The sequence below is a fragment of the Apteryx rowi genome, unplaced genomic scaffold, assembly GCF_003343035.1.
Source record: "Apteryx rowi isolate R43461 unplaced genomic scaffold, aptRow1 scaffold_158, whole genome shotgun sequence".
NCBI lineage: Eukaryota > Metazoa > Chordata > Aves > Apterygiformes > Apterygidae > Apteryx > Apteryx rowi.
This window is the reverse complement of record NW_020447841.1, coordinates 1,063,890-1,087,042: the sequence shown is the minus strand read 5'-3', so window position 1 is coordinate 1,087,042 and position 23,153 is coordinate 1,063,890. Positions and strand designations below refer to the sequence as shown.

Here is a 23,153-nt window from a genome sequence, read left to right as displayed (position 1 = left end):
GGGCGGCGGTGGCTCGGGTCCCCCCGGCGGGTCGCGGGGCTGGTGCCGGAGCGGTGGGTTGTGCGGCGGTGCCCCGCGGTGCGGGATGCTCGGCCGCCGGGAAGCTGCCCTTGCCGAACTGCCATTAAAGGCTCTTCGGGGCACAAACCCTACTCGTTAACCCCCTCTTTGTGGGGGTGGTGAATTAAAATGCCGTGCTTTTCCTCTCATAAGCAAGCGGATAACTAAAACTTTGGAAGACTTCTTTTTATGCCTCCAACTCAAAGTTGTGAACGGCTTCTTGGAACTGTGGAAGCTATAAATCATGTTATTTCTGCTGTTGTTAACTTTGTAATTCGGTGCTTGCGGGGAGTCACACTAGCTTAGTCCCGTGGAGCACGCTTGTGTCCCCGGTATGTTTGTTGCAGCAGGTCTGCCTTTCATCGGAGCGTGTACTCCCAGGAACACAGGATGTGCAATGGTTACAGTTTCATTCCCTGAATCGTTTACAGAATGCTTCTATGTTTCCCCTGTCTTCTCTAAAGGATCATTGAATTTTTATACGTTGTTTCATATGACTGTAAACTGTAAATCTTTGGCTGTGTTTACCCTAGAGGCTTAGATGGGGTATGATCCCTGGTCATGGGATGCTGCCATGCAAACCCTATTACAGATCTAGTGCTTTTGCTGCTGTAGCTAGTTGTGTTATGGTTTGTGACATAGCCTAATCTGGTAAAGGTACAGCTTTGCTTGCATAAATTGCAACAACTTCAAGAGTGCTTTTGCTGTAGTATACTTGTATAACAAGAGAACATTTTAGGATAGATGTAGCCCAAATGAACTGTTTGCAGGGAGATGATATGAATGGAAAGTACTGCTAAAGCTTGCATTTATATAACCTTATTTAAAAATAAATATGTTCCATAAAAATTGCACAGAAGATGACTGGATCTCATTTTAAATTGATCCGTCTCCGCTAGAAGACAGGTGAACTAGGTATGTGCACTGAATATTAAAATCAGAGTGAAAATCCTGGGAGTTTTTTCCTGACTTTAAAAGGTTGTGCAGAAGGCTGCAAACTACTTTCTTTCATGGTTATCTGAATACTACAAATGCTTCACATATATTGAAGTGTTCTGTATTCTTGAATTTTCATCTTATCATAACGTCTTTTGTGTAATTCTCTTTTTTTAAAGTTAAAATTCCCTTTGAGACAAGCAATTGCCTTTTATGGCACTTTTTTTTTTTTTTGCCTTTATTTCTGAGACTGGCAATAAAGACCCTTCTGCAGTTGCAAGCAGCATGGTAAATATTTTAAAAGATTTTTAAGTACATTAGCATTTAAAAAGTAACTGTAGAATACTTTAGTTTTAATCTTGTTAATATCATGTGACTTATGTCCTGAGACTGGAAGGAGATTATTCCATTGGTAGATCCTTTTCTGTGAACTTCAGTATTGAATCAATGTCTGAACGTGACTTTCTGGAAGTGCTTTTATTTTTAACATAGAATCTTAGAATGATGATGTAGCTCCTAATTCTCTTTTATGTAGGCCTGGTTAATTTCAGTTTAGGGACATTATTCCAAGATATAGTACTCTTCCAAAAGAGTATTTCTAGCTCCATTCCTCCCCACAAAGTACATTTGTGCAACATTGTGATTTATGCGCACCAGAAGTTTTGAGTCCTAACAAATTATCAAGGGGGATGGAATGTCCTTTCATAAGTCCATTTCTGGAAGGAAAATTGGGGTTGTGTCACTCAGTAATGACCATGCAGTACATCATATCCCCAAAATGCAATTTGTCTTATTGATTAAGATCTCATAACTTTTTTCTTCTGAGTTTCAATCTCTTGTTGTGCCACTGTGCATGCAGATGACATTAGGACAATTTCTTTGTTATGTCATAGGAATCTTGAGGCATGATTCATGTGATCTCACATCATTTTTGGAATGAGGCAAGTTTCCAAGTTGACAATCTCCTAATTCATTCAGTTGTTAATCTATAAACCCGTATATTCAAATACACCTGATATCAAAGCAACAGCACTAGTGATAGGGTCTACATAAGAATAGATTTGATTTTGTCTTTTGTGTTTTTTCATATGTTAATAGCTGTGGTAGAGTGAATTAACTATACTTTCAGGATGTATGGTTTGTCAGTCCAAAGAAAACTACAAAAAAAGAGAAGTTGAAGTCTCAAAACGGTTCTGAGACCTGTTAGACTGAGCTGCTAAAATTTGTTCTGATTTTTTAATTGGTCTAAATCTCTTGTGTCTACTCTGGTTTCAGAATTGTACTAGCAGTACAGTGAATTGGTTAACTCAGACAGCTGGGTAGCATGCAGTAGGTTGGCATGACTTCATATATGTGAGAGCTTTGAAAAAATGTCTGTTTTAGTCCTTGGAGGAATATCTGAATTTCTCCTCTGTAACTCTTTTTTTTTTTAATGGTAGCAGGTACATCTAAGAAAGAGAGAGAGAGCAGAGGGAAGGGATTAGAAAGGAACTGTGTTCTATTAGCAAGATTTTTTTAATCTTCTTTGTAACATGTGAAACCTGTCACTCTGAGGGCAAGGCTCTAGGTAAGTGACTGTTCTAGTTTGTTGTGGCAATCCACATGTTTTCCTAATGGACTAATTGTGCAAGGTGATATACCATGCATTTTTCTGATCTCATTCATTAGGTTTAAAGTTGAGTAGGAGATGAATTTTAGCCTAATCAAAGGAAAAATTAAGAATACTGATGATTGCTGTTAATAGTTGTAAACAACCTTGTCCTATGATACCCTGTTGCTAAATAGCTCAGTTTTTACTAGACGACTCCTGAGATTAAGATGACTTTCATACAATAGGCTTATCTATTTTTAAGATTCAGTTAAAGTGGTGATATTTCACTTCCTACTGTAAATGGTGAAGGCAAATGTAAAATCTAAGAAATACCCCTCTTTCTTCATTGGAAAGCTTAAATCACCTGATTTAATAAAGCCTATCTGACTTTGTAGAATGAAAAAGTAACCTTTGATGCAATGACTTCATCATAAACTCCTAAAACACTGATTCCTAAAATGGGATGCATAATTAAGTAATTCTTGAATAGCTGTCTATTCTAGGCTGATTTCCTTGCCTCGGTTTCCCCAAGAGCTATGCTTGGTAGTTTCTTCAAACTTAAGGGGAAATTAGAACTTAGTATTTATGCTGTGGTAGCGCCTAGAGGCTTCAATAAGGCCACTGTGCTCGTTTGTACTAAGCAACAGGCAATGCATCTCCTCCATGTGGTCATGGCATGCACTGTATTGAGATGCCTGCTCTCTTCTAAAATAACCTTCCTGGATTAAAAAGTGCATTTCAATTTGTGGGTTTTTAGGATCAGAAGGATCATCAACTTTTCTGGTACTGTTAACCTGTGTATTAGTCTGAAACAAACATGTAGTTGATCTAATAAATAGTGTCCTGAAACTATACATATTTATGTGGCTGGGTTGTTGGACAGCTTATTTTAATCTAAGCTATATCTAGTTAAAATATTATATTTAAAGTTTAGTAAATGTGTGCTATACCTTATGGAGCCCTTATACTTTGTCAGCTCTATAAATTAACTCTGACACACTGAATATTTTTCACCAACTAACATAGCTGTTACTTAAGTTAAATAAAAGAAAAAAAAAAAACCACATGCTCTTTCCATGCATACAGCTGGACATCTCTGTTAAACTTTTCAACAAAAATGAAATTTTGATCGCTTTTTAAAGCTTCATGAATACACTAATTGGTGAATCATCTAATGTGCAGTTTAGTTTCAGGAAATATGAAATGGCTCACTAACTTCATGGTTATAAGATTATGCAGACCTTCTGAAAATCTCAGTAAGAAAATGTGTGCAGTGCTGGTGGTTGATATTTTTGGCTGTGAGAGAGGTTGGCTAAAACTCAATGTAGTTATGCATAGTCTGTGATAGTTTATATAGTGGAAACTCCTTTGAAGAATTATCTGGAAAGAAAAAAAGAGTAATTTTACAGGTTTATCTGCTCTTGGAACCTTATCCATATTTTGTTAAAGTAACTTGCAGTCAGGAGCCTCTTCTGTGCCTCTAGCTGGTCGTGAATTCCTGGGTAACATGGTAGTAGATTCTTTCTTGCCTGTACTTTTACACAGCCGTGGTTGTTGAATTCTTTAGTCTTAATGTTGGACAGCTGCAAAACATTTAAAGCCTATCTTTGAAAGATTGGGATAAGCAGGGGGAGTTGGAGGCTGCCCAGATAGGTAATACTTCTTTGATGACTCTGTAGTATTTCTTTTATATTGCCATATAAGGTGTGTTCCTGGCTATCTGGATATTACTTGATTATGTACTGTGTTATCAGCTGATGTGTTATTATCATGTGAAGGTTTGGGTCTATGCAATAGTTGGTAAAGAATCAAACAATTCTGGACTTTGCTTTCCTTCTTGGTGCAGCATAATAAGAAGCTAAATTTCAGTGCACTGCATAAGGTCTATATGTTAACACAAGGTTTTAATAACAAATATTCCTATCCCTTTTGAAGGTGCATGGAACATTCTTAGAATATTGTTATACTGCTTATTACTGCAATACTTATTATTGCAAGCACCAATTTCTTATAGCCTGAAGTTTTTGCTGTGTTTGGAAGTGCTTCAGAGATTTATGATTGGAGTATATTTACCAAGATGGTATTTCAAAGATTGTCAAAAAAATTTAAATACAGTAGGAGCAGTATAAATTAGTTCTCCTGTAATACTAAATCTGATTTAAAAAAAAATTTTTTTTTGCTCCTCCTCAGCAGAAAGAATTCTGATAGTAATTCAAAAGTCATTCTGGTATGTAGAGGAAATCATTTGGGCCTCATTGCTCAAAACCTACATGTTAATCATAGGATTAAGAATTGTAATTCTGGGATAAAAGGGCCTGGTACTTAGCACCTTGTAAATAATTCCATTAACTTAATAGGCGCTCAGGAGTGCAGTTGAATGAATTAGGTAGACTTGATGAAAACGACAATAAAAGCTAATCAAGATTGTCTCATAGAATATTTGGCCTTAAAAACAAATAGCAAAAATTAGATGGTAGAGATTGCTTATGCCAGTTTGACTTAATTTTCTTCAAGAAACTTGGCTAGCTAAGGATGAGACTTTTTGTATAAGAACATGTTTATTAGGACAGACCTCCAAGTACCCTACTTCTTGAACAGAAATTGAACACCATGAGTTCAATCTCTGAAATATCTTTAACTTTTTATACCTGGAATTACATATGCTTAGGTGCATCTGCTTCCATACCTATCTACATTAGGTTTTCATCTTTTACAATGTGGCTTTGAGGCAGAGCTTGATTCATTGACTGACTTGCTGATGGAAAAAGTACCCCATTACTAAATTTTTTTTTTTTGGAGAACTTTTAAATTTGACTGGCCTTTATGGAGAAGGAAGTGTTTTAATCATTCCACTAGTGTAATAAGAGGTCTCTTATTCTTTTGAATAGCATATGGATAAAATGAATGAGCTTTGGATTGCAAATTATCTTTAATTTTCAGTCAGCTTTGGTGGTGTGGAATCTTTGTGTGATAGCTTTGGTTAAGCATTTATACTGCTTAATTCATGCTTTGTTTTGTTTCTCAGATCTTTAATTTTCACATTTCTGTTAGGGGATGATGAATTATGTCTTTTTAAAAAAAAAAAAACTCGTGTTAAACCTCACTTGGATAGATATTATAATTCAATTAAATACACAAATAGCATTTTAAAATTGATGTGTACTTCAGATGTGCTGGATGAGTAGTAAACCCAGCGATTTTATCAAAACACATTTTCCATTTAAAATTTGCTCAGTAAGTAAAAAGCTCCATTCACTTGTATCCTGCAGTATTTTAGACTTGGGAGATCTCATTTCTCATTCATTATTCTTACTCATTCCTTGGAAGAGGAGAATAACTATGTATTTTTAAGCTGCCAAACAGTTTCTCAACTTATTCAACCACTTCATTTAACCCACTTAAGCAGCATTTAGACAAGATTGCTGAGATGATGTTTTCAGTAGAAGGGAGATATTACTYTTGTTTTCTCTGCTGGATTAACTGATGCTGGCTTGGTGAGCTAAATTGACATGCCAAGGAGATCAACTCTGAGGACTGAAGTCAGCTGGAGAGAGTGGGCTGGTGTGGGGTGTGTGTGTGTGGGGAAGGGGTGATGGAGCTGTGTTGTCCCTTCAGATTGCAGTGATTTGTTATTCCTTAAACCTGTCTCATCTAACCGCACCCTTAATGTAAGAAAATAGTCCCTTGGATCCAGCAAACAGTTTCTGCTGTTAGGATCTCATTGGCCATTTCAGTAAGCTCTAGCCAGTGCTTAGGCAGTGACTTTCACCCATTTGGTCATTTGACATTCTTTAAAACATTGGCAACAAATATGTTGGATTGGATTTGCAATTTCTGTATCAGACCAGTTTTATCTTTAAAAGTGTAGGTGCTTTATCTACCAAAGTAGTTGCTTATAATTATCTTGCCCGAAATCTGGATGCTTTGTCTCTGAAGGAAGACAAGAATTTGACGGCAGGGTCTCTCATTCTGGAAGTCACAGATGTAAGACAAACTATATATAACAATTTCAGTGAGGAGGGTTTTTTTATTGTTGTTGTTAATATGGTCTTGGAGAATGCAAAGGTACTTACCTCTGAAAGTCCCTGAATTGCAAAGTACTGGCACAGGGAGAGGATATTGGGCATGTATTATCAAATAGTTCACCTGTTCTTGTATTCTTTCCTATGCAGTATGTATTGGCCTGATAGGTTATTAACTTGGTGTGCCCTTTGACAGTCTGGGCCATTCTTGCGTTATATTCTGTTACTGTACTTCAGGAGTGCATTGTCTGCCAGGTTACTTACTGCTTGGTTACTTTATTAGCTTATAGGATGGTTTAACAAAACTTCAGTTGATTTAACAAAATTATCAAAATTCTGCCTTTTTAAAACCTGCCTTAGATATTAGAAGGCATGTTGGATTATGACATTGACTGTTGGTTTTCTTTGGTAAGCTACTTTACCTTTTGAAGAGAATATTTTATGAAACAGATTTTTGGAGAAAATCTGCATTTATTTTGGAAGTTTAATAGATTGTGCACTGGTAAAATCAGTGTAAAACTGAGTTTGTTATTTCTATCCAGTTTGGGGAGGATTCCCCCCCTCCCTTTATTATAAGGGTAACTTAGTAATTAATCCTCCCATATGACCATTTCAAAAAAAGTTATCTCTTGTGGTCTTCTGCAGTGGTTTCAGGTCTCAATTAAAATTTTTTTAAAGTTCAGTAAATCAACAAGGTAGTTGATAACCTAGCAGTATTTTTATGTTGGTTGAATTGGATTCTAGCAAAACTTATTTGAATAAATACAAGGGCTCTTGCAGACTGGACTGCTGAAATACTCCTTACTGAAGCTACAAAGAGAAAATCTGGGAATATGTCAGGTTAGAAGTTTTAATTTTTATAATGTTGAAATAATTGTGCTATAAGAAGGGAGAAAATTGCCTTCCCTCAGTCTGAATTGACCAGTGTCAATTTTTATGTGCAGATGATAAGGTTTTGTTCTCTCAAATTCCTTGGTGTCTGAAGCATCTGTTGGAGGATTTTAGCATTTTTGTCAGTAGGAGTATCAGTCCTATATGCATATGACGTGGTTTTGTTCTCTCAAACTCCTTTGGGAGTGAAGCATCTGTTAAAGGATTTTTAATGTTTTTGTCAGAAGGAGTGTGACTAAAATTCAAAGACTATCAAGTAATGTTCTCAGCTATATCTCAAAGTTGCCAAAGTGGATGACTGATGACCACTGCATTGAACAAGTTTTTTATTTTGATATTTGCCTAGTGCACAGCCATGAACAGAATAAACAAGAAGTTAGGGCCTTAAGGTCCATACCAGTTAGTAATTTGTTTCTGAAAAGTAGTAGTCATCTTTTTATGTATTTTTGGTTAAGGTTTGGACTTGGATTCAGTATGGCATTTGGATTTGGAGCTGGAAGGACATTTTGTTCTGCTGTAGACCAGAGAAATGTATGTAAGTTGGGCAGAACTGACTTTTCATTGATTAAGCTTATAAACTTGTTTCCAGACTGAGTCTAGAAACTAGCTTCCAAAGGCTAAGTCTGGGCTAGCTTAAGTGGTCTGAAAGTTTGTAAACTCACTGTTCTTGTACTGTTTGGATCTTCCCTTCCCCAAGTCCACTGATCTCTGTATTTTTTTGTCGAGCGCTGCTTGGCTTTTTTGGAACTAGTTTTGATCAGGATTTTAAGAATGGAAGAAAACTAGCATAGCAGTGTATCACTAGTTGTCTTTTTCAGGCTGTTCATGTGTAGCTGATGTTTAGAAATCCTCATTGGTAATGAGCACTAGAGGAGCATTACATCCCTCTTTTCAGCAGTACAGTTGGCTTATTTGAAGAGAAAATACATTCTTGCTGAGCATTGTAGATGACCATACATAAGCTGAAGATTTGTAATGCTACTTCATTTGTTAGTTGATCTTAAGAAATAAATAACGGACTATGGTCTTAGTTCTGAAAGTTCTTGCTTACAGGCTCAAAAATTACAATATTATGAAATTGCAGTGTTTCAGTTATGTGGGTAATTGGCTTATTTTGTCTGGGCAGCAGTAGAAACAAAGAGACTGAAAAAGATCCATTTAGCCCAGGAATTAATTTTATAATTTTTAAAAACTTGCATCAAATTTGAGAGATTAATCAATTTTGTGATAAGCTAATCATTGTAACGCTACTAAAAAGTTAACATGGCATACTAATAGTACGTCTACATGTAGCCAGGAATCTATCAGCCCCTATATTTGCTTTAAAGCCTATAATAAGAGTTTCATAATTGACAGAAGCATGTATAATTTCACACAAATTTCTTAATGGAACATCTGTAATGACATTTTCTGTTTTGCCAAGAAATGTAAAGGCACTTAAGATTTTTCTTCTGTCCAAATCCCAAATAGCAAAAGTGAATAAAGTGAACCTGAAAATTGTGGAGAAAAGAGAACATTGTTATGTGAGTAGAAAAAATGCAGTGCAGCTGTAGTTTACAGTTTGTCCGTTACTACAAAATTTGATAAAATTATATCCCACAGCTTGAATACTATGCTCAATGTTTGACAAATCTTTGGCATAGCAAAGATGTAGAAAGAATTAGTTTTGCTTTTTTTGTCATTCAGTACAAATCTAGAAAGTGGTTACTCATGTTCAGGATACATTTTCAATTTTTTCCTGTAAATTCACTGCTCATGTCTCATTTTCTGAGTTTTCACAAATGTTGGGCTTCATTTGTTCTGTTACTCCCTAACTCACTTTTCTTTGTACGGTTAAGTTATAGCTTTAATGCCAAAAAAATCTACTTTGCAATTTAACATTGGCTGACTTGATGAGGGTCAGTAATTATAGTTCATGTTTCCAGCAATTTGAGTTTTTCCAGCAGTCTTTCTATGAAGAATGCAACTGTAGATTAATTTAAGAAAAAATGGAGTTGAAAAATGCATTTTCTGCCAAAGTCAAGCAGGAGTGTGCTAATAAGGTTTTCAAAACTCTTTGTTACTAGTTAATTTGTAGATCTACTGTGAGCTATTGCTCAAGGATATGCAAGACTGATTTAATATGGTGAGAAGGTTATTGGGATACAGCTAACTTGTAAAATTTGATAGTAGCAATTTTGTGGAAGTTTTTTAACTTCAAGCTTCCTGCCAACAGTGAGGATGTCATCTGTAAAGCATGGTACCTTGTCTTTTTCCGACTTATTCTGAATCCAGAGAGGACAGTAAGGTAACAGTTGTTGATTTAAGAATATGCCGACATCATAGATTACTTACCTGATAGAATTTTCTATTAGGTCTTGCTAGTTTGTGAACATTGCTTAGTACCCTGGAGAGGCTCAGGAGGTAACAGCAGTGCCCTGCAGCAGTAGGGAGACATACTTTACCCATGGAATAGCGTGCAGCAGTATTTAGGTGATGCCTCTGTTCTGAAGGGTATTTTCCTTCTGAAGTTTCATTAACCATAAGTTCTCCTAACACTCAGTGTGTGTTTTTTTTATAAAAACCCCGTAGTACTGGTATAAGAAATGATCTAGAGATAAACAGTTTGCAAATGTAGCCAAGTTTGTTATAGACATGGAAAAGTAGCCTTGATCTTAACGGTTGTTGTTATACTATCAGAAACCCTCATGGTTCAGTTGTAGCAGGCCATACAGTGGAGTTACAGATACAGTTATGCTGGCAAAAATTCTGGTGTTTTATTTGGGACAGTGATGGAAGCCAAATTGGGAACAGAACTTTGCACAAAGCTCTCCCTCTGTTACAAGATGCAGTATAGCCCCATTTGCAAATCCCTTAAGTATAGACCCATGCAGTGCTTATGCACTGTTACCTACTCAGTTAGTCGTGCGTATATATTTGTTACCATCATCATTCCCTAATTTTGGAGTTGACCCATATATTTAGCTCTCTAATGGGAACGGATTGTACTTCAACAGGTTTTGGAAATTTTGGCCTGACCTCTGAGGGGTTATTGATAATGGATTCCTCTGTTAAAAGGAGGCACCATCTCCAAAATCCCACATAATCAAGCTCATATCCTCTAGCAGAGTTTTGCAGGCTATAATATGTGTATCACTAATGCCTTATGAAGCTTTCCCAAAAGATAGTCAGTGAATACTTCCTGACTCTGGAGATTAATACCTGAATCCTGGGATGTGTATTGCAGCATAGGTAGTGAAATGCAATCTGTAACTGCCTATATGCAGGAGCTAACCATGGGGCTCATCTACATGCGTATAGAGAATTACTGGTCAGAAGGGTTTGCAGGCATACCTTTAATGTAATATACGTGGGCAATATGTAGCTGGGACTAAGCTTTATCTTTATATGCTTAGGGTGGGAGCATGCAGCAAGCAGGTAGAGATGAGTGTTTGTGGTGAGGAGTAGCAGCAGCAAAGGAGTGTATTGTAAAATGGTGAGGGAGAAGGAGATAAAGTCCCATGTGTGTATGGAAGTCTGGTCCAGTACTGAAGCTTGCAGCTTGTCAGTAGTACCATAACCACTAATGGTGGTGGTACCAAAATTGTGTGCCATCCCTGGTCTGTAATGTATTGCCAGCAGGTGGTACTGTTAAGAGACTCATGCTGCTTTGCATCTTTCAGCCCTCTCCTCAGGTACAAAAGTCATATGAACATGGGGGGAAAAAATGCAGAAATAGCCTCAAAACCAAACCAAAAAACCCAACAAACCAGCCTACCAGTATTTGGAAGAAATTATAACTTTGGACCAGGCCTAGCTAAGTTCAAAGGTACTTCCAATTATAGCTTGGCTGCAAGTAGTGTATTCTCTTTTTTATTACCATGGTACTTCTCAAAGCTTTAAATTACCCGTTGTGGAAACTGAGCAATGGAAACTGGAAGTAAGAATCTGGTGGCTGTGGCTGTTCCTGTTTTTATTTATGTATGACTTGAAGTTAAATATGATATCCAGGTCTGCTTTGAAAAGTGTCAGAAAAATGAAGAAAACTCTCCTGTTTTTTTTTTTTTTTTTTTTTTTTAAACCATTGTGGTAGGGTTCTTTTTCTTCTCCAGACTCTCCAAGAAGTCTTACCTACTCTTTGTGGACTTTTGGAGCTTCTGCTTGCTGTGGGTCTAAAAGTCCTCTGTTTTCTGTAACAACTTCAGAGAATATTGTCTTCTGTGTATGTCTGTGTTGCTCAGTTCTTTTCCTTCCCCTCCACTACTCACTGCGCTTCCAATGGGCAAGATCATTGTACAAGATCAGTGCCATTAAGTCTTCAAATTCAGTGTAGTATCTCTGAGGCTCACTAAGGTCAGTATGATCTGTCCTTGTAATGAAGCTTGCTGGAGGAAAATGAGATGGCAAAAAGTGTTAGTGTTATTCGATCATTTATTATCTTTGTGTACGCAATAAACAAATGAATAGTTGGAATTTTTAGAGGGGAAGATAGACTGTTTTTTTCCCTTTGTTTGCTGGATCTGACTTCTCTGTCATTTCACTGAACCTGACATTGGCCATTATGCAGATCTCTGAAAGTATCTAGTTGCTTATCCATCAGTTTGCAAACTTTACATGGACTATTTGAATGGTAGTGATTCTGCATCACTGCCAAAGTGTTTCATTTTGTTGCACTGCTGTAAACCTCTGTAGCAAAGTGCATTGCTGCATAAGTGAGAATGGGGGTTCATACATGAATCCTTGTTCTCCTTGGTGATCTTCCTTCATCTTGTATTTCCGTTAAAAAATAGGAAGTGTTAGGAAATTTTAAAAGATGCTGTATTCAGTTGCTTACAGCTTTGCTGAACTCTAGTCTTTTGGGTCTGACATAATTTATGCTATTTCTTTGCCTTGGATTTAATTTTTTTTAAAACTTTCAGCCAAAATTGTTCATCTGTTTCCAGAAACAAAACTAGAATAATTGTCTGTTCCATTTTTTTATGGCAGTCTCTTCTTTGAAATATTCTAGTGTACCTCTGAACTGGAACATGGGTTTGAAATTTGTCAGTGGATGACCTCTGGCAGAGATGTAATGTTTTATTTTTATATGATAATCTGCCAAAATTCAGCCAGTTCCCATTTTGAAAATTTTTAATCTGCACATGCTGATATTTCTTTGTGGAATTCCCTGGAGACTGTCTGCACTCTGTGTGCGCAGCAGGATTTTCCTTGCAAGTACATCTCTGGACTGCAGTAAGCTGTGCAGGGCCTGGGAACCAGAACTGTAGGCGAGAAGTCAGTCCCCCTGAGCTAAAGGGGAACCGGAGGGGGGAGAGTAAAATGGCACAAAGCAAGGACAGAAGTCTCCTTGAGGCAGATCTGGCACACAGCAGCTCCAGACTCGTGGGCTCAACTTATTCCTCCTCCTTTCTTCTCCCTTCAGCTCTCCAATACCTCCAAATCCCAGCCAACACATGCACTTTTACAGTGATGGCTTCACATGTAGTATTGCCAATGTATCAGCTGAGATTTTTACTAAGGTTAACAAGGATTCTGCTCTTCATTCTAATGTGTAACGGTGGGTTGAAGATAGTGTACTCAGTTGCTCCATAAGAACAGGGTACATGCATTTGGACAGTACTGATTGCTATGACAGTCATCAAAAAGGCCCAATTCTGATTCTTTAGAGAACTTAGCAGGTAAAATCTGGAAACGCTAAGACAGTGAACCTGAAGTGTTTTGGTTTTTTTTCTCAGGGGTTCATAACTGGACTAAGTTTGTCTGTACTTCTGTAAGGATGGCAGAAGAACTTTTTTTTTTTAAAGATAGGTGGAATATAACTTTTTTTGGACACTTTTCCTAGAACAGCCTCAACTTTGAAAAACTGTTTCAGGTAGCTACCCAGGCTATAAAATCAGCCCAGATGGATAGGCTATCAAATGTGATCTGATAATGGGAAGCATTAGGTGATGTTAATAATTAAAAAAAAAAAAAAGTTTTTTCAAGACATATGTCCATGTTGTTGGAAAGAATCCTTTGAGCCCAACCTGTAGCTTGAATTTCACTGTTGCTTTTGAGGTGTCTAGTTCAAGCTTTCATAAAGATGGCTTTGTCTGTTGATACTGTAGAACTTAAAGTACCCTTTTGTTTTTTTAAGGATTTCCCCTGTAAAGCAGATTTTTCTCCAAATTTAATTAGCAAAATCCATGCCAATTTTGTAGATGCCTGAAGTTGTTTGAAATAACCTTCCCTGAATCTTAATTGCTGTCCTTTCTACCACCCTTCCTTCCTCTGAACTAGAAGCAGAAGAACTCACTGCAGCAGTATGAATTTCATCAGAGATGTCGACCAGGAGTTCTTCTGTGTTCATTCAGCATAGCAGAAACCAGACAGATTTTGCTGAAAAAAGTTACACTCTGACAGGTTATCAGAGCTCTTACAAAGATGCGTCTTGATTTTTCTTAAAATCATGACTGATTTTTAAGTTACCTACCGGTTAGTGCTGTATGCCAATGTCACTGATATCAGTGCTATCAGAAATCTGCAATTTTATAAGACCAACTCAATTGTTAGTGTTCTTGGCTTTTCCTCTCCTTCTTCCCTTACCCCCACCCCAGCTCGACTGGTGGAATCTTTGGCCGATCTGTAGCAGACGAGTTTGAGATCTGTGCAAAGTTGCAAGACCTTTTTAGTTATTTGGACCCTTCAGCTTTATCTAACACTTTAGGATGTGCTCAACCTGTGGTTCATTAAAGGTATTACAAGAAAATTTCTTAGTTTTTGTCTACTACTAAGGAACAGATTTCTGCAATTGTCAGTATTGTGATGACCCTGTGCATTTTCCATTCAGGAATTTCTGTGTACTATATAACAATAGCTAGATGTGGAAACTGCTATATCTCGCCTAGTGATAAATTGAGGAAACTTGTATTTTCTAAACCAAGAACCAAATTCTTTTTCATCACACAGGGTGCTTAAGGATCTTAGCTTCCTGAAATCATTTACTGAAAAGTTTTTCCCTTTTTCCTTGAATATGCTTATGTAAGTGGCTTGGTTTCAAGTAACAGTTGAATCTTCCTTTTGGATAAATGAAAGGGAATAGTTCTTTCATTTTTATAGTAATTTTTCCTTTTAGCAGTTACATGGCTCATGGATCATTTGACCTTCTAAAATTTACGGTATTTTTCTGGATGAGCCTAGTCTCAAGGCTTCACTTCTACTTTTTGCTGCACAATTATGACTTTCATTTAATAAAACAAATGTTTCCTAGTATAAGGAGAACTTGGTTTCACATTGAGGGGTGAGGTTTCACGGAAGTGGCTGAACCCTTCTTAACAGCTCACTGTTAACAGCTCACTGGTAGAGATGGTTCTGCTTCCTCTTGCTCTTGATGGTAGACCCTGGAGTTTCTCCTACTCTGGCTCTGTCTCTTCTGGCTTCTCGTTCCTGGCTAAGGTTCTGTTTAGTGAGCCAATTCTACTTGAACACTGGGTAGTTTCATGGTGTTTAATGAAAATGAATCAGCATTAAGTGGTCAGATGAATTTTGGAATGGATGCAATGGGATGGGAATGGAAAGTAGAAATACCCCTTTCAATTAGCAGCAAAGTGATAGCAGGTTAGTTAAGGATTTTCAACCTTAGAGTACCCTATCTGTGTCTAACTTCTGCTAATGAGAAACAGCCCAAAACCTGTACTCTCTTGTTCATTTCACCTATATTCAGCTTGGGGTGATAGTTTACCATCCCTTTTGTGAAATGGCTCAGTCGCTCACTTTGCCTCTGTTGTGGTTTTGGGGGTTTTGGTTTTGGTTTTTGGCAGGGGGAGGGGAACACTTGCTCTCTGTCAAGTCCATCATCTGGTCATCATGTTTAATTTAGTTAAGTTTGATGTTATGTTGCAGACTTTCTGCATGAAATGCAGTCTTCTAGCCCATCCATACAACTAAATCTCTGCTTTCACAAGTCTAATTTAGGGCCAAAAGAGAGGAAGTTTTACTAATCTTGCCCAGTTGGTAGTGCTATTGTAAAGACTCATTTTTCTAGTCCATTATTTCAGTGTACCTTTTTGGAGTTCCTGCAGCCTATAACTTATGCTTATCAGACATGAGACCATATCCATATCAAACATGAGATACTTCGTGCCTTCTCAGTACTGAATGAGCTGTTGCATCTGTTGGGCATTGAAGAGTTGTGTCACAAGCTAGTGTGTTGGACTTTTTTTCATGAGAAATGTACAGTAGCTAACCAATGAGTTACTGGTCTAGGACTAGGTCTTGGTGCAACAATATGAATAATCCTCCGGGAAGGTTGTTGGCAACTTTAAATAGATGACATCAAAAGGCAAAGCATTTATATAACTTATTTTCAGGAGAATATAGGAGCTAATCAAACCCATACACTTTTTTAAAAACTCTCATGCTGTGGGGGCTTACTCAGTTAACATACACAGATGTTTCTTTGCCAGAATAAGCATTTTATTCAAATAGTTTTGTTGCAACTGATTACATTATGTAAGGCCAAGAAGAAAGTTATATCTATGTCTTGACAAAAAATATTGCCTCTTTTGCATCCTATTATGAAATAGGAACCAGCTACCTACAGATAATGTAATAACATAATTGTGTTCTGGGTAACTCCTCAGTTGAAATGGATTATAAAGCAATAGATGCTCTTAAGATGAAGGGCAGATCTGACTTGCTTACCAATAATTGTTCTTTCTCTGATGTATTTCTTATGCACAGTGATAGTCTTACATTTTGGCTATGTGAAAAGTTAGGCTTTTTTACTTGAAGTTTTTATGGTGCACCCTGAGATTTAACCATTTTTATGTTTCGAGTCATGAGCATTCCTGCTTTGCATGGCGCAATAAAGTGTTGTATTTTATTTTCTGTTTAAAAATGTGGAAGTATCTTTAGTTGCTCATGAGCAACGACCAAAAGAGCCTCTAAATTTAATCACTGAAAAGTGTCTTGCTTATGCAAAGTTATAGAATACAAAAGGACAGCAAATACTGCAAAGAACGGTGGATTTTTTTGCCTTGCTGTCACTCTGAACAACACTTTTTGGTTAGAGCAGTAACTCTAAGCTTAGTAATTTATAATCTCATTGCATTGAGCTTTTACCTTTTAAAGGCTACTAATAGATCTCTGTATTAGTACTGATTAACATCACTATCGGTTAAAGGAATGATGCAATTGTCTATATAATGTGCTCAATTGAAAACAGCTTCACTGCTATTTGGGAGGGTTTTTAGCAGTGATACTAGTGGTTTATTACTATAGAACAGTGCCATTATAACCTCTTGTTTTCACAAACTCTGTAATTCAGCATTAATACTTCTTGACTGAAACCTCTTTCAAACAAACTATGTACAAGCACTGACTTTTTCTTTTAACGCTTACAAATCTGCAATTATTTGAGTTATGGAAATATTCATCCTACTGTATACTGTTAGAATTCTTGACTAAAGTCAAAAGAAGTAAAACTGCTGAAATGTGAAACTTGGAAGAGGCATAGATATAGTCTCTGAGCACTTGCTTTAAGGAAATGCAATTTCAACTTTCTAATATTTATATTTAAATTGTCTTGCTGGCACAAAAAATGAAAAACTGAAATATATTGATGTGATGTATGTGTAATTAGACACTTGTTGGTTCAAAAATATAAAACTGCTGTTAAAGCTAACATACATATTTTTTCCTTACTCCTTAAAAAAGGGGGGGAGTGGGAGAGAAAACTCCCTGCTTCAGAGGCTGAACCTGTAAGGTTCATGCCTTAAAACTTTTTGACTTGAGTTCTTGATCTTACAAAGAAATGGCAGGGCAGAATTTCAGAGAGCATCAGATTCACTGAAATCATGATTCCTATTGAAAGTCAAAATGCGTATCTTCTCAAGTGGGACTTCCAGAAATGTGGTTGTTTATTCAGTCTTTTAGCTAGTTTCTGGAATGTTTAATTTTTTCTTCTCCTTAAAGATGCACTGTAATTTGCTTTGTATTTTAAAGATACACTGTGTTTGCACATATTTTATACATGTAATATACAGAATATCTTCTGTGCCAAAATCACTGCTTCCAGGACAGTCTCATTTTTGATTTCCTGAGATACAAGCCCTTAATTTTAAAGTCATAGTAATGCATTTAAACTAACTTTTGGTTTTCTTTGAAAACCTAAATTTCAATGCCATAACTATGTAATACTACCATTGATGTTGCAATTGGCTGTGCTGTAATGCGAACCCGCACGGAAAGATTTTGGTGGTGCTCCATGGCAGAGCTCATGTGAACAGAACAATAAAGCGCAGGTTCCTTTCAGCTACAAAGCTTCAGAAAAATGTTTCTGATAGCTCTAACTGGGTCTAGTCCAGGATGAAGCTGCCTGTGGATCAAAGTGAAAACATGAAACAGCCTAGACCTACTGGCAGCCTTCCAGCTCCTTCCCCTTCTTTGCAGGGTTTATGTTCTTTTACTTACCCCTGCCCAGCCTAGGAAACCAGGTGCTTGCTGCCAATTAGTCTTGTCAAGACAGCCCAGAGCTTCTCTTGACAAGCCTGACTGCTGACAGCAGCTGTAGGGTGCTCTTAGACAGGACCTTAACTCCTTGCTTTCCAGCTATGTTGCAGGTTAACCCCCCCAGTTTCATACTGCAGTTATTCAAATATGCTTCTATTTTATGGAAGCATACATTTTATACAGAAATCGATCCAAGATTAGCAGCGGTACTATAGTGATAATGCTTACTTGTCTGGTTTCTGGCCTAAAAGAAAAATAAATGAGGAGTTAGATCACTGATTATGAAGGACATTTTCTATAGCTGTGGATACTTTCAGAACTATCCATCTCAGGCCACTTTTCTGCTTGATATCGAGTGTATCTGTAGCTGGATAAGATATCGGGCTTTTCCAGCACTTTTTTCCCCAACAGCTTAAAGTTTAATCTCATTTTAAGTGTTGCAGTGACACATGGGAGTTTGAACAAGTTTTTGAGGTCAGTCATTAATATAGTCATACTATAAATTACAGTTAAATGTCTTTCATATTTTTTCCAAGTCACTTGTGCTGCAGCAAAATAGAGCTCACTTTTAGCTGTGGAATTTTCTGAAGTTTCCTTATGTCTTAGATGCGCATATGACCTTGCTACTGTCAAATGCTTTGCTCCAGTAATGTTAACAGTGAACAAAAAATACAGATGCTATCCATAAAACCTCGTTGGATATGGACTTCTTGCAGCACAAATGGCAAATTTCTGAATCGAACAACTGAATTTCTGAATTGAAGTCATTGTGCAAGAGAATTTTTTTTTAAGTGTATGCAGCAATTCTTCAGGAGAATGCAAACTTAATTTTTTAAATTTGTGATTCCTAATAAATCATAGCCTAGGCTGCCACTCTCTTTTCAGTTTCTGTGCTTCTAGAAAGTTTTGAACCTGTTGGTCCATTTCACTCAAATTTGAAAGGAAGACTTACCTTTTTTAAGAAATCTTGCAAATTGCATAAATGTCAGTGCTGCTTTGCTGCTTTTGCCTATTTAGTCACTACCATAGATCTCCCACTAGAGAAAGAGAAGTAGAAATTTGTGTTTATCCATTTTAAGTGGTGGCAACTAGCTAGTCAGTGCATATTAGAAAATCTGTTTTTTTGCTTGGTCGGATAGAAAGTAAACATGAAAAGTAGCTGGGGGCATGGAAGAGCTCTGTGGGCAGGAGAGGTGCTTGTAGGTCTGAGGGGGAGTAAAGGGACTGTGATGAGGGAGAGGCATTAGGCAGGCTATTAAGGTTGTGAAAAATGTAGAATATTTGAGAAGAAATAAGACTGTTAAAACAGTGTGAGGTGATCCCTGAACAGAGGAACTAGCTGCTTGCAAAATAGCCCATTTGCAATTGAATGGAATGCTGTATTTATGAGGTATCTTAAATTAAATGTTTCTACTGAGCTAGTCAAGGACCTGCAATATGAAACTGGCACATTTTTTACTTCACTTCCGATTCCCTTTGCATTTAGTGAGGTGTAGTATATTAATGTCTGCTTTTCCTTAACTCGGAAAACTCCCCAGAATTATGTATGAGTAACCATTAGATCACTTTTTATACAAATTTCAGACCTATTTGTATTTTTTGAACTTGGTAGAGGAGGATACTCTTTAGTATTCCTAAAAGTAGAAACAAATTCTGTTCTGCTATGGGAGAACTCCTGTAGGCACTTTTCCTCAGAACAGTTATGGCTTTTGCAGAGGTCATCAAGAGGGCTGCCATGCTTAACTTGAACACTGACTGGAACTGTTTATTCTGCCCACATGAACTTAAAATATATTGGCAGCTTATGTTCTAGGAGACTTAAACAGAAGACATTATTTCAGTGAGTCATCTACAGTTCTCTTCCATAGCAGGTACCTTACTGTGCTAACAATGCTTTTTCAGTTTTGGTTTTTTTATTTTTCATTTTTTATTCTGCACTGAGGGATGATTGTGGCAAAATTTCTGTTGTGTGATCTTATAGAAATTCTAAGTCATGCAATAATTGTTGTTCTACCATATTTAAAGGATATGAATTTTTTTGTTAAGGTCCCTACTGGTCAAATGTCGTAAGTTCAGACTTGGCAATGTATTCTTATACAGCACTGAAGATTCAAAATTGGTTTAGCACTGTGAATACATATCGGAAATTTAATCTCAGTTCTCATAACACTATGTTTTGTTCATTTGAATGCCTTTCTTTTCAATGACCTTTACAAGGAATTTCTTAAAAGTTTCTATTGAAACAAAGTATTTTTCTATATTAGAATTGCTAACTCTTTGAAAGAGTATCACTTTCAGACTCTTAACTTTCTAGCCTGACCTGAAGTCTAGGAGTTTTAGTAGTTCCTGTTTCTAGATGGAGTGCTAGATCTAAGAATTGTCTTTAGAGAGTAGCACAGGACTCAGGCCTCTTTCTGATATGTCAAAACAATTTAAATTATAAGGTGAAGTTGTGCTCCATTTCCTACCTGACATCATTGTAAAAGAAACTCCATTTCCATTTAATGTTGCTCATGTGTATTTGTACATTACATCCAGTGGCCGTCAGGATACTGTCTAAATGACTGAGGGGTGGTGTCTTTCCCTGGAATTACTCTATGCCTTATTTACTTGAATTTATAGAGCTTCTACCGCAGATATCTACCAGTATGTGCAGTTCTCAGTAGATCTGTACAGCATTACTACTCTATTGTTATCTGGAACTTAGGCTTGCTGTGTGTTTCTTCAATCCTTATATAATTAGAAATACTAGCTCTGTTTCTGATAGTTATATTATCCACAAGGCTTGTATAAGTAAAGGGAAAAGAGTACTCCAGAAATAATTGTTCTCTATCTTGATATAATATTATTCATATTCCCTTCTTCATTTGAATTTTTCTCTTTTAGGGATTTTGGATTTTGTGAGCAGAAAAGAAATGGATAGCAACTGTATGATATTTTATAATCTTGTCTGTGAGCACATGTAAGTCCTGAAATCGTCCTTTTTAATCCCCAAAGCACAGCAATACTAACAAAGATGCATCCTGCTGTTTGGAATACTTCARTATTTTTGAACTGAAGTTACCAGTGCATAGCTGGTTGGAAAGAAACTGGCAGAACATCAGCTGTCCAGGCTAGGACTGCTTTTTGTTCACTGTGAATCTGCAGCAAGGAGGGGGAGGAGATTACTTCCTACTTTCAGCTTGGAACAATGGCAAAATATCATTATTTTTCTTTGACTTGACAGTCTGCCAACTTTTAGTCCTTGAAACTTGTAGCTTTTAGTATGCTTTAGCAGGACACATCCAGCCAACTCAGCATTTTATTTTTGAAATAAACATTTTCAGTGGCTGAACTTTCAACATGAATGTTCAGAGAAATGGCTTAAATACAGTCCTAAACTTTCTTTGCAGCCAGAGCCACATATTTGATAAGTATATAGGTCTCAACTGAAATTCTCCTTTGAAGTAGCCATCTATAAGCCACCCTGAGCAGAACAAAACAGTACTGCTGTGGAAGGAAGAGGTCTTGTCCTGGCTGCTTCTGCCTACCTCCTCATCAGCTCCTCCCTTGTACTGGCATGAACGTTTGTATAGAAGTCATAAACCAGATTGAGCAAATGATTGACACTTGCACTTTTTCTGATAATTCATTTCAATCTGGATCAGTTCCTTGGTCTGGTTCCCTGAGCAGCCATACAGTGTACAGATACTGCCCTGCACCAGCAGGTGGTCATGAATGGGAAGAGGCTGAGACAATTTCTTTTGGCTGCAGTGCTGACTTATGTCAATTTTGTGTGTTGGTGGAATTATAGCACAGTGTCCTTTAACTCTTCTTGGCAAGTTTAAGTATATGAACTGTCAATGATCTGGAGCTTCAGATCTCCAAATATTCTTCCCGCACAACCATATTTCCAAGTTATCAGAGCCTGCTAGGAAAAAACAGTAGTACTTTCTGGCCCCAATAAGGCTTTCATGAAACCTTGAGAAACTTGTATACATCACCTTGTCTATTTAAAAAAACCCAGCCAACTCTTCCTTCCAGCCCCCCAAATAAGTTCTTCAAATTGTGCATAGTGGCTACTTTTTTTGTGTATGCGTAGAGAAATGCATGTTCCATTTAAGCCAATCTATTCCTTGTGTGCATGTCTGTGTTTTTTTTGGGTTTTTTTGGTTTTTTTAAGTTATCTCTAGTACTACAGTAGTAATTCATTATTTCTGGAATTGTGTATAGGAAGGAAGGAAACTGCTTTGTAAGCTTTAGTATTCCTCTTCTTTCCTCAAGTGGGTTACTTTAAATGAACAAACCTTGTTCATTTTGACTGAATAAGGTTGAGGAGTGCTTATGTGAGCAGCTCTGTTAGTGGATCTTCAGGAGCAGTAGCTGGTAGGCATTTGGCAATGTACAAATAGGACACTAACCTCGTCAGCCAGCGAACTTCAGTGGAAGAAAATGTCTTTAATAATTGAGTCTCTCTTGTCAGTGCTGAGTGAATCCTTTTAAAGTAAGGAACAATCCAAACAGTAGATGTGTAGAATCTCTCCATTCCTTTTACTTCTGCCTCCATGGTCCAAGGTGATATGCCATGGTGTTACTGAATGTGTTAGCCTGCTTGGCCTGTGTATGCTCATGCTAGCACTGAACTAAACATTTTGCAAGGAGCAGAGAGATTGTGATTTCCCTCCCCCTGTACCCCCCACTCCCTTCAGGTTATTGATTTTTTTGACTTATAAGAATTGTTTTTCCATGTTTTGAAGTGGTCATAATGTGAAAATACCTAAATAAAGAACTTCATAGACTCTTGTTTTTGCAATAAGCATGCTGTGCCTGTTTTTCTGGAGATGTAATATGTTTTACAGTATTTATGCCTCTATGAGGTAGATAGAAACTATTTTTAGTTGAAAACAGATTGTTTTGGGAATGTTAGCATAACTTTTTTTCTGGGGAAAAAAACAATCTACAAATTGATTAGTTCATTTTGGGGGTTTTGATGGAATCAAATTTCTTTTTTTATTAAGATAAAATAACCACTGGCATTGCTGCTTCCTAAAATCAAGATGGCTTTAGGGCCATTTCAGAAGTAACTCGTATTTTGTCAACATTAGTGCTGCTACAAGAAATCCGTTAAAAGTGCAAGTTTGCTGTGCTTTGATTTAAACAAATATGAAATTATTAGATTGACTGTGAAAGACTTTAAGAATGAC

The 23,153-nt window shown here is 37.1% G+C and overlaps 1 protein-coding gene across 11 annotated transcripts in view; it reads left to right on the top strand.

Moving 5' to 3' along the window:
* SOCS5 (suppressor of cytokine signaling 5) overlaps nt 1-23,153 on the top strand; it is a 111,486-nt gene that overhangs the window by 75,428 nt on the left and 12,905 nt on the right. The window lies entirely within an intron of this gene.